The sequence below is a fragment of the Sapajus apella genome, unplaced genomic scaffold (genome assembly GCF_009761245.1).
Source record: "Sapajus apella isolate SASKATOON/1434 unplaced genomic scaffold, GSC_monkey_1.0 scaffold97, whole genome shotgun sequence".
NCBI classification, from domain to species: domain Eukaryota; kingdom Metazoa; phylum Chordata; class Mammalia; order Primates; family Cebidae; genus Sapajus; species Sapajus apella.
This window is the reverse complement of record NW_022437037.1, coordinates 5,518,308-5,531,255: the sequence shown is the minus strand read 5'-3', so window position 1 is coordinate 5,531,255 and position 12,948 is coordinate 5,518,308. Positions and strand designations below refer to the sequence as shown.

Here is a 12,948-nt window from a genome sequence, read left to right as displayed (position 1 = left end):
GTGCAATCTCGGCTCACTGCAACCTTTGCCTCCTGGGTTCAAGCGATTTTCCTGCCTCAGCCTCCTCAGTAGCTGGGACTACAGGTGCGCGCCAACAAGCTTGGCTAATTTTTGTATTTAACACAGACAGGGTTATACCATGTTGGCCAGGCTGGTCTTGGTCTCCTGACCTCGTGATCTACCTGCCTTGGCCTCCCAAAGGGCTGGGATTACAGGCGTGAGCCACCGCGCCTGGCCCTGTTAACTTGATTTCTTTCTTGCATCCTATCTGGGTTTAAGTCTAGGTTTGGTTTTGAATCAAGTGTGATCTTCAAGCAAGTAAATGCATCCCTCTGGATCAATGTAATGGCTTCTTAAATTTTAAACCTTCCTTCTTGGTGTCATTTCCCTTCTTAAGGGTGTTCTTTAGTGATGGTATTAGGGTTCAGCAAAGGGACAGAACAAATAGGATATATGTATACATGAAAGGGAGTTTATTTGGGAGAACTGGCTCACATGATTACAAGGCAAAGTCCCAATATAGGCGGTCTGCAAGCCAGGGAAGAGAGAAGCTGGTAGTAGCTCAGTCCAAGTCAGAAAGTCTAAAATCCAGAGAAGCCAATAGTGCAGCCATTAGTCTGTGGCCAAAGGCCCAAGAACCCCTGGCAAGCCACTGGTACAAGCCTGAGTCCAAAAGCCTTAGAACCTGGCGTCTTATGTTGAAGGGCAGGAGGAGTGGGAGGAAGCATCCAACATGGGAGAAGGAAGGAAGCCAGGAGACTCCGCAAGCAAGCAAGCTTATCCCACCTTCTTCTGCCTGCTTTATTCTAGCTGCACTGGCAACCAATTGGATGGTGCCCACCCACACTGAGGGTGGGTCTTCCTCTCCTAGTCGACCAACTCAAATGTCAATCTCCTCTGGCAACACCCTCACAGACACACCCAGAAACAATCCTTCAACCCAATCAAGTTGACATGTAATATTAACCATCACAGTGATGAATTCTCAGTGGTAAATTCTTTTTGTTTTCATTTATCTAATGTCTTTATTTCACTTCATTCTTATTTATTTATTTATTTTTTAATCAGTCTCCGTAGAGACTGTCAAAAATTGCCAGTGCCGACTGTATTGCAAGTCGTCACGGCGGGGTATTGGGAAAAGTTTTCAATTGGCAATAATTGCACCTCGGATAAACCCTACGATATTGCCACTGCGCAAAGCTCATTCTTATTCTTCAAAGACTGTTTTATGGCTACACACTTCTAGATTAACAGTTATTTTCACTGCCTACTTTGAAAACACTGCTTCAGGAGTTCCACTCTTGGTATAGAAAAGCCAGCTGGCATACTAATTGACTAACTGTGGTTCCTTTGTAAGTGATCTGTCTTTTCTCTCTCGATATTTTTAAGAATCTTTTCTGGTTTTGATGTTCTATAGTTTCACAGGTTTACTGATATGCTTAGATATGAATTTCTTTCCTTTCTTTCTTTGCTGCGTTGGAATTTGATGGGCTTCCTGAACCAGATAATTTTTGTCTCTCATTACCACTCTTAGAACCTACTCCAAGCAAGGCCCCTACCCTAGATTCTATAATTTAAAAGATTCCACCTCTCCCCATAGGGCAAGGGGTCTGAAGATCCAAGGAGATGCACCCACCCTGAGTCTGATCATCATATTCTAGGTATCCAGGATCCAGGAATTCCCTACTTACTTGAATCTATGCCACATTCAGGGTTTTGCATGGGGCTTTTCCATGGGTCTATTATGAAAGTAGAATGCTGGGTAGGCATAGTGGCACATGCCTGTAATTCTAGCACTTTGGAGGTGAGGCAGAAAGACTGCTTGAGGCCAGGTGTTCAAACCCAGCCTGGGCAACACAGTGAGACCAGGCTGGGTTTGAAAGCTACAAAAAATAAAAATAAAAATAGCTAGGCATGATAATTAGCAGTCTCGGCTACTCAGGAGAATTGCATGAGTCCAGAAGTTCAAGGCTATAATGAGCTATGATCAGGCCACTGTACTCCAGCCTTGGCAACAGAATAAAACCCTGTCTCTAAAAAAATAGATAAATAAAAAAGAAAGCAGAATGCACCAGCATGTGAGCATAGGCCACAGTTGCCACTTAGAAGTATGCTTGTGAGGAGCGTGAACAGAGCTTAGACATGCAGGCTGAAGTATCTTCACATGTGTGCATGAGGCCCCTCACAGCATGGAGAAAGCTGGGGGAAAAAAGACAAAAGGGCTGGGCCACAGGTGAAGGTCTGGCTCACTCTGTGCTGCTACGTGCCAGCACAGAACTCTGTGGAGTTCAAGAACTCTAAATGTAAACCTCATCTTCTAGATTATCACAGAGACATATTTGTCAAGGTAGAAGTATAGCCATATTTTATTTCACAGTCTGTCACATTTGTAACTTTTAAATATTTAGACATGGACTGTGGGCCTCCATTTAAACTGTTGTGCTAGCCTCCACAAATGACAGACAAAGGCCTGTTGTTCATCAATTATGAAGATTCTCACTCATCATCTATTTCAATATTATCTCTTTGCCACTCTCTGCAGAAGCTTCTTCTGGAACTCCAATTAGACATAAGTTGGATCTTCTCACGGAATCTCTGAACCTCTCATGTTTTACATCCCTTTGTTTCTATAAGCTTCAGCCTGTGTTATTTCTTCAGACTTACCTTCTACTTCACTAATTCTCATTTCTGCTGTTTCTATTCTAATACTTAACCAGTCCATAATTTTTTTTATCTAAATGTTGATGCTTTTCACTTCTGAACATTATATTTGATTTTTTAAAAATAAATTACCTGGTTGTTTTTGATGGTATCTCTTTCTTTACTCATGTTTTCATTTCCTTCCTTTGCTTCCCCAAAGGTACTAAATTAACTTACAGTCTATATTCAATGTTTCCAATATCTGAAATTATGAGAGGTTATTATTGTTTCTACTGACTCTTGTTCATTATATTTTGTTTCAGGGGCTGTGTGTTTGAGTGTGTGAGTGTGTGTGTGTGTGTGTGTGTGTGTGTGTGTGTGTGTGTGTCTTTTGGTTCATATTGTTCATATTGGCTGCAGTGATCTGTGGGGACTTTGAGTTAGGGAAGTCTTAAACTTGCTTTTGTCAAGTACTCAGAGACGGTAAAAACTCAGGTCCACTTTAAATCAAGATTTCCAACTTGCAGCTATTGGAGGTCACATAAATAGTGTAAAACCAGTTTCTAAACCCATGTGGGAGCAGCTGGTCAGCAGCTACAAGTTCTCATGTGATTTTTTTTCTTTGCCTTCCACTCAAAGTGAAAGCTGAGACAGAAATATTCCTTGCTGGTTGAAACAGTGTAAAGTGCGTCTCCCCAGTACATCTTCTCTCTGATGGTATACCCTCTCTGTAGAAGCTTTAAGAGAAATTGTCCTGAATCACTGATCCCTTTCTCTACTCTAAGAGAACCCAAGGCTTGTATTTTATGTTTTCTGAGGAGCAGGTTAATTATATGGTCACAAAATGTCTCCCCACAGATTGCTTTTTAGATGCAAGAAGTTTCAGGAAATCACAGGGAGAAAAAGATTATTTATTTATTTATTTATTTTTTAGATGGAGTCTCGCTCTGTCATCCAGGCTGGAGTACAGTGGCAAGATCACAGCTCACTACAACCTCTGCTTCCCTGGTTCGAGCAATTCTCCTCCTGCCTCAGCCTTCCAAGTAGCTGGGACTATAGGCACCCACCACCACACCTGGCTAATTTTTTGTATATTTAGTAGAGACAGGGTTTCACCATGTTAGCCAGAGTGGTCTCGATCTCCTGACCTTGTGATCCGCCAGCCTCAGCCTCTCAAAGTGCTGGGATTACAGGCGTGAGCCACCGTGCCCGGCCACAGGGAGAAAAAGTTAAGGGAAAAAACAAAAACAACAACAAAAAACAAAGGCAAGAGGAAAACTAGCAACTATCCAATGAAGAACCAGACAGTACCTTGACCAAATAATCAAAATTAATATCACTAATGACAGGCAGAAAGACAAGGTATGCAACTGGATGTAATACCATGAGAAAGACACAGCACTACTCCTGTAATATCCTAAAACAGAAATATGTCACTTCAATAATAGCAAAACATCAAACCAACCAGAACTGAAATGTTCAAGCCAAAATTGAAAAACATTCTATACAATAACTGCTCCACGTTCTTGAAAAATACCAATGTCATACAAGACAGAAAGATTGAGGAGCTGTTCCAGGTACAGGATATTAAAGATCATGACAGATTAATGTAATCCACGATCCTGGACTGGAGCCGACAGCTGAGGGGATAAGTGCTAGAAAGAGCATTACTGGGAGAATTGAGGAAATCGGAATATGGATTTTAGGTTAAATAAAAATATTCTATCAACGGTAAATTTCTGAAAGTTAATAATTATACTGTAGTTACATAAGAGAAAATCCTTGTTCTTACAAAATACACTTGAAGTATTAAGGGATAAAAGGGCAAAATATTGTAACCTATTCCCAAATGATTCAGAAAAACAAATTTTACACCCATACACATATAGAAAGGGGAGAAATGATAAAGCAAACGTAATGTGGCAATATGTTAAAGATTGATCAATCTAACTAAGTAAAGGACATGTAGGAATTCTCTGTACTATTCTTGTAAATTTTCTGTAAGTTTGAAACTATTTCAAAATACAAAGTAAAAAAGGGGTGCTCAAACTTAAACCAATGGTAGACGTGGAAAACAGAGAAACTATATACAGTATTTGTATTAGCAAACTGCACTGATCTGTGAGGAACCTAAATTCTATTTTACTTACATAATTCTGCTGAGGGACAGGTGAATAAATAAATAGAGTTCTACCATCCTTGCTTAAGATGCAGAAAGCTATAAGAGAACATCACTTTCAACCCAACAAAAAGGCCAGATAATCAACAAAATCATAACTTTTATTGAGCTAATCAGAGATCTGAGGCCACAAGGCAATCAGATGAACTGAATTCTAGCAAGTGACAAATCCCTCCAAGGAGAAATGGGACATGCAAACCCTGTGACCCTTCACAGGGCACAGGAGGAAGATGGGGCTGCTATGTAAACAGGTGACAGGAAAACAGCTTCAATTGTAATGAATTCTTATAAAGCTGAGCATGGGCTAGTGTAACACTAGCATTCCTGCCTGAACTTACCTGTAAGCCCTTTTCCACGGGCCACTCCCAGGTGCTTGTGAGGATGACTGGAGCTGAGCACGAGACTGAAGAGAGCACCCCTCAGTACTGGACTTGGGTAAAATCCTGCCTACTTCCTGAACCCCTCTCTCAGACCTAATGCAAAAACCTTAATTCACTGGAGGGAGGGCAAGAAACCTTCCCTGTCCCCAGGACCCAGGCAAAGATCTACTGCTCCTGGGGTGAGGTACCAGCAAATACCATCATCTGCTGGATTCTGCATTGACACATTGCAAAAGTCAGCTTCGGGTGGGGGTTGGGGGGAACATGGGAAATTATCTCTCACACGAGAGCCCCCACCACACACACACAGACACACACACACATAAGGCAGAGTCCAGGTGGCACGGAAGGTGGACGCACACAATGCTAAGAAAGTCCCACCCTGAAGTCCAGGCACATAGTACCTGCCTAAGATGGAGTCGGGACTAAGAGAACCAAGAAAGTCCCCACCCTTACCACGAGCCTGGCTCCAAGTAAAGAGCAGCAGCAGTTCACCACTAGGGCAATGGCACAGGCCGGCTACAAGTAAAAGGATGGGAAAAGGCATATTATGCAAGCATGATCAGAAGAAGGCTGAAGGGCCTATCAGACAAAGTAGACTCAGGGCAAGGAATACTGCTGAGGATGAGGAGGAAGGGCAGATAATGACAAAGAGATCAATTCAACAAAAAGGCATGATGGCCCAGACCTAAGATCAGCGCTTCAAATATACAAAAAGAAATAAAAGTTGTGATTTAGTCCTTTTAATTCTGACCAGTTATTCCTATACTTTTCTTCCATCTTTATTGGTCCAAGATTTTTTTTCACTTATTAAGTTACTATAATAGTTATTAGTTTAAATTAGTTTAAACTGTTTAAACAGTTTAAATTGGTTATTACTTACAGCTGATAACCAATTTCAAAGTGTGGCATACCTTCATTGCAGTACTGTTTGTGTTGGCCAAGTCACTTAAATGACCTTCTATGACAAGTTGACAGAGATGGTTACTGCACTAGGGAAGGAGGAGGAAATGACACCATCAGAGCTGCATCCAGACAGAAAGATGTACAAGGGTCCAGCCCTTCCCTCACACATCAGAGAGCGAAGAGGAGGCAAACAGTCAAACATGTATCATCACTTCCCTGCCTGTGAATTCCGGGGAAAAGAGGTAATGTACCAGTCAGGAGACAGAAACCACGCCAGTCATTTCAATAGGGAAAATTTAATAAAAGAATTGTTAACAAAAAGTGGATACGGCTAAAAGAGTGTTGTGTTTTTGTAGATTCTGTATTCATCTATTTGGCATCCATTAGTCTAATCACAGGGTCAAACTCACAGCCAATGCTGTTTTCTGTCTCCCCTGCCACCCAGAGCCCATACTCTGAACCACCTCCTTATCTAACACTCACACACAAAGCCAGTATTTCTCCTACCCTAAATCACACAGAGCTGGGAACCAGACAACTAGGGAAGGCCCTATGCCGCAGGGCCCCCCAGAATTATCAAAAATAGCCAATCCTAAGCTGTTTCCCTGGCCCTGTCTGGCCTTTCCCACAGAAGCCCAACAAAGGCCCTGGACCAGGCTTTCCCCCAGCTCCTTTCTGCTCCTGTGGAGGGTATCTCCCCACATGCCTGTGTGGTGTGGCATGGCATGCTCCCCTCTTGGAAATGTAATACAAATTTTATTTTATTGGCATTGGCCTTTCTGTGCCATCACTCAATCACTTCCACAGGTTAAAGTCCCACAGGAGATTTTTTTCTTTTTTTTTTTTTTTTTGAGACAGAGTCTTGCTCTGTAGCCCAGACTGGAGTGCAGTGGCACAATTTTGGATCACTGCAGCCACCACCTCCCAGGTTCAAGCAATTCTCATGCCTCAGCCTCCCGAGTAGGTGGGATTACAGGCATGCACCACCATGCTCTGCTAATTTTTGTATTTTTAGTAGAGGCGGGTTTCACTATGTTGGCCAGGTTGGTCTCGAACTCCTGACCTCAAGTGATCCGCCTGCCTTGACCTCCCGAAGTGCTGGGATTACTGGCGTGAGCCACCATGGCCAGCCAAGATTTTTAACAAATAACAGAGGGGTAAAAGAGGACTCAGGGGTACAGAAGTAGCAAATGAGCAGTGTCTACTACTTAGAGCCAAGGAAGAGTGAAGAGGGAGTAACTAAGAACTTAGGAGAGCCTCCCCCAAACCCAAAGCTGAGATTCAGACTATTCAGAGAAGGCATAGCTCCACAGGAACACAGCCTGTGGTGGCAAACATGCTTGTCAGAGGGCGTGATCCAGAGCTGGCCCAGGGCAGCAGCCCACCACGTGGTGGAGAAACTCCCTGCAGGGTGTGTGTAGTTGGAGAGGATCCATGGTACCACCCACTGGGCTGTCTATGATAGCTGCTACGTGTTTCTGGGCATCTTGCACGCCAGTCCACTGATACTTACTCACCAATGAAAATCAGCAAAGGAAAGGACGCCCTTCTCCACCATGGCCTTGCAGTGTCCCTCCAGCACTCTGTTGACAAAGCCTAACGTCTTGCCAGCTGGCAAAGGAAAACCGTTGACAGAGTCAAGTTCCCACGTCACGAAACATGGCAAAGAAGAATGGATTTGGAGATAACAAGAAAGAGACTGAAAACTAGCACAGGTGGAAGGAGGGCAGACTGATCGTCAGGTTGAGGGGAAGGCACTGGGGCTGTTGCCCCACTTCCTAATTGAAGCTCTAGGAGAAGACCACCTTGCAGATGCAACCTTCCACCCATCCCAACATGGATGGCTACAGAATAAAATGGTGGTGTTGCATGGCCTGGTAAGGCAGAGGAAGGAGCTCAGTGTTAGTACTCTCAGCCTCCTGTAGCTTTTTCTGAGAGCCATGACATCTGCCATAAGGTGACTGTACCAAAAGGAAGCAAAGACAGTTCCTCGTCCCTGATGGAGACAAAAGAAAAAAAAGCGACACACCAACACACCTCAGGGGATACCTGCAAAAGGCCCAGGGACCAGACCAGACTAGGTGAGCAAAGGCAAGCAAGCATAGGCAAAGGCCTTCCTTGCTGCCACAAGTTCTGACAATCCCCCAAGACCAGATGCTGGTTTTTAATGGGGATGGCAGGATATATGAAAAAATCCAGAATTTACCCAAAAGATACTGTTTAAACCAAAAGAATATAAGACCTTATTAACTAGCCAAAACACCATTCTTTGCTTCTCCCCATTTCTAGATGACGACTTAGAAAGAAGACAGATTGGTGATTTTTTTTTTTAATACTGTAATTTCTCTGCACAGCTCAGTAGTAGTATATAAACCTACAACCCCACTATATTACTATATGTCTTTAAAAGGGCAGGGGTTCGGGGAACAAAAAAAAAAAAAAAACCAGAAATTTGTATATTCATAGAATATTATACTTCATTATTTTTTTGAGACAGAGTCTCGCTCTGTAGCCCAGGCTGGAGGGCAGTGGCGCAATCTCAACTCACTGCAACCTCTGCCTCCCTGGTCCCAGTTCAAGCAACTCTCCTGCCTCAGCCTCCCGACTGGCTGGGATTACAGGCACGCTCCACCATGCTCAGTAAATTTTTGTATTTTAGTAGAGACGGCATTTCACCATGTTGGCCAGGCTGTTCTTGAACTCCTGATCTCGTGATCCGCCCACCTCGGCCTCTCAAAGTGCTGGGATTACAGGCGTGAGCCACTGAGTCTGGCCAGAATATTATTACTTCTTCAAATTGAAGATGCCATGCAACAGGTGCCTTTATTTTATGTATCACTGAATCACGTGCCAATTAAACCATAGCATTCTACTGCTTTTAAGATATACCCTGATTTTAGAGATTTTTTTTTAAAGCTGAGAAATAATGTACGTTTTAGAATCAATTAAAGTAGCCCCGGAGAAATACAGAAGAAACTAGCAAGATGGGACTTATTGTTTACTGAATGCATTTTTTTGGTTGCTTGAATTTCCTTACCTTGTATATGTTTTCTTAAAAACACACATGCACACATTTCCATAGTGTTCACCTTAAATTCTGTCCTTAGAATACAGCCTTGTCATTCTCCATCTGAGGGGAAACCTTAAATTCCTACCTAGACACCTTCTAATTCCAACAAATATTTCTAATTCACAGCCACTTACATTCAAATCCGAATGAAATCTACTGATCTACTACTTTGCATATCAGGATATACCCATTTGGTCCCCCATTATCTGAATACATCTTTATGAACTGGCAAAGGATGCACTCCCTAAAGCTGTTGTGGTTACTGCCAAGCTAACTGTCCAAGCTAACAAAGGGAAAACAACCACAGCCTCCAGCTCATCAGCTCTCGAGAGTTCACATAAAGGATGCCAAAAAAAAAAAAACACACAGGTGATTTAATATTCCACAAGAGAGTTAAACTTAACACTGGGTGATTGGTTTTTACTTCACAGAAGTCTTCAGCTCCATGAGTAACTCCACAGGCCATCTAATCCATCTTAAATTCATTGAATAGGTCATATTTTTTTTTTTTTGAGATGCAGTCTCACTCTGTCACCCAGGCTGGAGTGCAGTGGTGCAATCTCAGCTCACTGTGGAGGTTCAAGCAATTCTCCTGCCTCAGCCTCCTGAGTAGCTGGGATTACAGGTGTGTAACACCACGCCCAGCTAATTTTTGTATTTTTAGTAGAGATGGGTTTCACCATGTTGGTCAGGCTGGTTTTGAACCCCTGACCTTGTGATCCACCCTCCTTGGCCTCTCAAATTGCTGGGATTACAGGCGTGAGCAACCGCGCCCAGCAAATGGGTCATATTTAAAATATTACCGATACCTGAAAGACTGTGAATATGGATGGTACATCGAACAATGTTACTGGATCAATACTGATTTTCTTAACTGTGGCAACGGTGTGATGGTGTAAGAGAGTGTTCTTGTTCTTGGCTAATGAGTCTATAGCCAACTTCCAGGCAGACTGGTAAAAATGAAATGTTTCTACGTAAACAGAGAGAGCAAGTGTTAAGCGTGGACGAGTCTAGGTGATGGACATACAGGTGGTTCTTTGCACTGTTCTTTCAACTTTATAGGCTTGATGATTTTCATTAGAAATGTTTAAGAAAATAAAGCAACAATAAATCCTCTTGGTAAGTACAATCTGTCCTTCTCAACATCCTCAGGGAACAGAATTCCACAACTTCCCAAGAAGCCAATCCAGCTGCAGCATCTTAGTAAGGACAGTCACCACCATGGCGGCGACAGCAGCAGCGGCAGCAGCAGCAGCTAACAGTTGCTGGGGCTCTGTGCAGGTATGCTAAGACCTTCAGTGCGTTGTATCTTGGCATCTTCTCATTAATCCTATGAGGTGGGTGTCTGTTATCAACATTCACATCTCATAGGCATGGGAGCCAAAGCTTCAGATTGGTAACATGGTTAATGGTATGATCCCACCCAAGTTAAGGGGAAAGCCAGGATTTAAAACTGGGTAGACAAACTTTGGAGCCCATGCTCTTTACCCCTACCAGTCTCTTCAAACTTGGGTCAGGATCCATTCTCAGTCATGAGATCCATACTGAGTCACAGCCTACATTTTTCAAAATGAAATAAAATAGAAAATATTGGCCAGGCACAGTGGCTCACATCTGTAATCCCAGCACTCTGGGAGGCTGAGGCGGGTAGATCACTTGAGGTCAGGAGTTCGAGACCAGCCTAGCCAACATAGCAAAACCCTGTCTCTACTAAAAATACAAAAAAATTAGCTGGGCATACACATGCCTGTAGTCCCAGCTACTTGGGAGGCTGAGATAGGAGAATTGATTGAACCCAGAAGGCGGAGATTGCAGTAAGCTGAGATCGTGCCACTGCATTCCAGCCTGGGCAACAGAGAGAAACTCTGTCTCCAAAAAAAAAAAAAGAAAAGAAAATATCACTGTGCTCCACAATAAGGAAAAGCACCAATCCACAGACCTTCTTCAGCTGTATATGTACATATATGCATATTTGTGTATGTGATATGTATATGTATATGTATGTGTGCATATGTGAATGCTAAGTCATAACGGAATACGTATTCCTCACACAGGTCACAATGCTTGAAAGCCACTGCATTTCTCCAGGCTTAACTTGCTCAGAAATAAAAAATAAAAATTAAAAAAAAAAGAAAGCCACTGCACATTGTTCTATATTACCTCCTCCACTTCTTTCATTTCCTGCCCAGAAGCCTCACTGTTTAGGAGACTAAAGGCGAAAGAAGCGATGCAGATTTAGACGGTTAAGGGGAAAATTCCATTGGGAATCATCTAATCTCAAAATAAGTCAAAATAATATACTTTTAGTACACACTAATAGATAATAACGCAGCTGGCAAATCTGCTAATATAAAAGACATATTTTCAAGCAGGAATTTGGATTATCCCCTTGGTGTTTGTTACAGTAAGATGTTATCTGTAATTCTATTAAAAGATTATCAATTTAAAAGTCAAGCTGAAACTGCGTATATAAATATGGTCAATGGTTAAAATTAGAGGAAGGCTCTTCTCTGGCAATTCTTCCCCACTGAAAATCCAAATGCATGTCAACACAACTGAGGGTCAAGAATGTTCAAATAAAACTACCGCTGGATAAGTCCAAAAGCAGCTAAGGAGTGCGTACGTGCACGAGGGTGGGGATGGAGAACCCACGCGGGGCAAGTGAGAGGTGGAGAGTTATTGAAACAGTGCCCTTCCAAATCAATCACCCTACTGCATATCCTGTTTTAAAAGGCTAAATGGGAAAAGCAAAGAAAAAAAAATCATTCCACATGTGTTTAATGTCCGACATTAAAGGAGGGTCTTCTGTGAATTAATCTTACCATACCAAATGAAGTCATAGGAAGAAAGTGCTATGTCTTTAAATCCATGGCTATTTTTCATTCCAAGTTTCTGTTTGGGGCCATTACTGCTCTCTTGGGACTGCATTGACTCACTGCATCTTCAGAATGACGCAAGTGAGGTTCTCTGCACAACTTCAAAACAGACTGACTATATCCAGCAAAGGCTGGCTTCGGAGCCAACAGACCAGTCAGGCACCCATTTGCAAAGTCGCTAGGACCAGGCAGGAGATGGGAACATTCTCCTTATCTTCAATTTCATTAGGGTCTGATCACCTTCTTCAATGGGTAAAACAGTTTGACCATCTGAAAACAATCTTTTCTTAATTTGCCCATCCTCTTTAGGACCACATTTGCACCTTCACTGCCCACTCAGAGTCCTGCCTACTTTCTTGGACTTACTTGGTCATATGGTAAGAAAAGAATGGAAACAAGAATTCCAGCCCAAACGTCTCCAGTGCTGAGTATCCCACACATTGTAGCTCCCTCCTCTCAACTTTTTTATCTAAATAAAAGAAAACTCCTCCTTCCTGGTGTTGCCAGGCAGAGGAGAGAGGGAGATGGGGGAAGGGGGAGGAGGAAGGGGACAATTCACCTAGAAATAGCAAGTACAAATACAGGTGTGAGGTGAGCACTATCCAAAAATGAAAGTTGCAAGAGTTTTCATCGGGAGATGGGTCAGATCCAGACAGCTCCAAGATCAGCCCAAGGTCACAAAGTTAAACGTGGCTATATCTGCATGGCCTGGATCCATACAACTTCAGCATCACCTCGTTCACCGTATGGCTTCCTTCCTAAAACAGCCAACAGCCAGAGGAAAATGTGTTTGTTGTTACTTTTTTTTATTTATTTATTTTTTTTTGAAGTGGTTCACATTTAGGGCTGTTCACTTTCACACAGTGTTCTTTTTTTTTTTTTTTTTTTTTTTTTTTT

General features: G+C 42.6%; 1 protein-coding gene and 1 non-coding gene across 2 annotated transcripts in view; both read right to left on the bottom strand.

The window, feature by feature from the left end:
• Positions 1–12,948, bottom strand: part of ABL1 (ABL proto-oncogene 1, non-receptor tyrosine kinase) — a 159,932-nt gene that overhangs the window by 87,710 nt on the left and 59,274 nt on the right. The gene's annotated exons all lie outside the window — the stretch shown is intronic.
• LOC116536045 lies at positions 1,069–1,202 on the bottom strand. The gene has a single exon (XR_004262448.1). It is a non-coding gene; the product is annotated as a U4 spliceosomal RNA (small nuclear RNA).